Consider the following 3,036-nt stretch of genomic DNA (forward strand, 5'->3'; position numbering starts at 1 on the left):
CCGCTTTGTCCTCATGATTCTCTGACAGCTCAGAAAACTGTTCTGACTCAAGGCCTGAAGAAGTTAGGAACCTTGATTCTTAATAGATTTTAATGGGTCACAGGGCTCTGAATGGATCTTCCCACAGTCTACGAAAATTTTCCTAGGAAAAATTCACACAACACTCTTTTATACAAACAGCTCCATAGAACCTTTATCTCTGGAGCTAAGATTAAGCTAATGACCCTATTTTTTAAAGATGATATAAAACCTTCCAACTGTCCCATAACATTGAGAGGCCTATGTCCAGTTCCATTGTTTCTGCTCTCAGCATCCTAAAAAAGGTGTCATCTAATATAAGAGTGGGTGTTTTCCTATTGCTGGTAGATGAAAATACTAGAATAGGCATGCCATTGTTTAACTGTTATTTATTTATTTTTTAGCTGTTATTTACAGTGTGACCAGCAAGATTCTGGATTAAACAGCAGGATTAACTCTTCTAACTCTTTATGTCCTCATTTTAACAAAATAAAAGCTAACCAACAGGCATATTGGTAGAACCAAACCAAATCAAACTCAACAGCCATTGAGTCAATGCTGACTCATTGCAACACCCCTGTGGGTTTCTGAGACTATAACTGTTAATGGGGAGTAGCAGGCCAAGTCTTTTTCCCGCAGAGCTGCTGATGGTTTTGAACTGCCAACCAGGGGGATGGCAGCCGAATACGGAACCACTACATCACCAACAGGCAAATTATACAAAAGATGTTGTGAGGTGGCTTTGATCCGTTCCAACTCACAGTGGACTCAGATAAAATAGAACAAAATACTGCCCAGTCCTGCACCATTCTCACAAATGTTCTCATGTGTGAGTTGATTACCTTCACCACTGTGTCAATCCATCTCTTTGATAGACTTGTTCTTTCACTCTGCCCCGCTACTTTACCAAGCATGATGTCCCTTTCCGTGAACTGGTCTCTCCTGATAGCATGCTGCCACCCTCACTTCTGAGGAGCATCCTGACTGTAATTCCAAGACAGATTAGTGTGTCAGCACTGTAATACATCTGCACCCATTCTTCTCCAATCTTCTTTGCTCTCTATCCAACTTTCACATGCACGAAGGGTGATGAAAAGCACCAAGATTACTTCCTTCTGGGACTTCTTGGTCCTCAAAGGGACCCTCTTGTTCTCCAACATTGCTCTTTCAAAGTACTCTTGTGCAGCACGTTTACCAAATGCAAGGCAATGCATTCTTTGATTTCCTGACTGCTGTTTCCATGAGCATTGATTGTGGATCTGTGCAGGACAAAAATCCCCCCCAAAATGCCAATCTTTTCTGTTTATCATGATATTGCTTATTGGTCCAGTTGTCAGGATTTGTTTTCTATCCATTAAGTTGCAATCCATACTGAAGGCTGCAGGTCTTGATCTTACTCACTTTCAGCAATTTAGAGTATTTAAGGGTGTGCCATCTGCACATCACAAGTTGTTAATGAGCCTTCCTCCAATCTGGACCATGCATTGTTCATATAATCCAGTTTTGCTGATGATGTGCTTAACATGCATTTTAAATAAGTGTGATAAGAGGGTAAAACACAGATGCACACCTTCCCTTATTTTAATCCATGTGGTATTCCCTAGTTCTGCTTTTAGGACTTCCTTTTGGTCTATGTACAGGTTCCACATGATTACATTTTTAAGTGTCTTGGAATTCCTGTCCCTGTCAGTGCTATCCATAATGGTTTACGGTTCACAGAATTCAATGCCTTTAATAAAACACAAGTAAACATTTTTTTTCTGGCCTTCTCTGATTCAGCCAGGTTTAATCCGATATAAGCAATGATTTCCTTGTTCCGTGTCCTCTTTTGAAACTGGCTTGAATTTTTGGTGGCTCCCTATTGATGTACTGCTGCAACCATTATTGAATGATCTTCAGAAAACATTTACATGCAGGTGATTTGTTCCACTGAGGCTGTTGGTTTTGAACTGCTCACCTTGGGGTTTGCAGCCCAAAGTATAACCCACCACGCCACCAGTGTTCCTTCTCATTTGCTTCAGCTACTCTACTAAGAGTACTGAGTTCTTCAGATTCTCACAGTGTCCATATTCTTCTTGAGGCCAGGAGTGAAATGGTAACTGAGAATTATAAGCTAATTTCTATTTTTCAAGCTCCCTTGAATGTAAAAAAAAATCATTTCTATTTTTGGTCATTTGCCTTTATATTGAACCTTTATTTCTCTTGCTAAACTGAAGTTTTTATTTTCTAGTTTATATTTCATGTTAGCAAGCATAACATGGTCAATAAAACATCCAGAGAAGTTAGTTGAAATAAGCTAATAACTCAGACTAAGTGGCATGATAATTGGGTTTCCTAAGCATTTTTGGTATGGAAATAAGTTAATCAACCATAAAACACAAACTTATCAGACCCGATTTTTATTAAATTAATTCATTTCTTAAGTGCTTATTCTCCCCTTCCTTCTTTCTGATAGTTATACCATATTTTACCGGGAGAGAAAGGATGGGCTACAGTGGGAAATTCCGAAGAGGAAATAAAAGCCAGTGCTTTACATGAAATCATTTTATCCATAATTATTATTTCTGGTAAAAATGAAAACAAAAGTTTTCCTCTTGCCCAGAAGGGAGATACAATTTTGAACTTACAAGTTGAAGCAGAGGGTCTGAAATATTAGTTTTTTGTTTTGTTTGAGCTGACCCTTCATCATATTTACTCTAAAACATTGGATCAATGATATATTTAAGAGGCAAAATAACTATCAATATAATCCCACCAACACATGACTTATTTTTTGCCTGTTCACTTTGTTTTAAATGGATACACAGCCTCCTAATGTATTTCTTCCATGTTCGGGTCATTGATTGCTTAAAGGACAAATCGATCTATATGAGAAGTAAGGCCAGAGTGTTCCTTAGAGGCAAGGAAGGCAAGACTTCCTCTTACAGACTTTGGACATGTTGACAGGAGTGACCAGGCCCTGGAGAAGGACATCGTGTTTGATAGAGTGGCCGGGCGGCAGCAAAGAGCAAGGGCCTC

This window comes from Echinops telfairi, unplaced genomic scaffold (genome assembly GCF_000313985.2).
Source record: "Echinops telfairi isolate 266 unplaced genomic scaffold, ASM31398v2 ScPeMD7_2573;HRSCAF=3158, whole genome shotgun sequence".
Taxonomy (NCBI): Eukaryota; Metazoa; Chordata; class Mammalia; order Afrosoricida; family Tenrecidae; genus Echinops; species Echinops telfairi.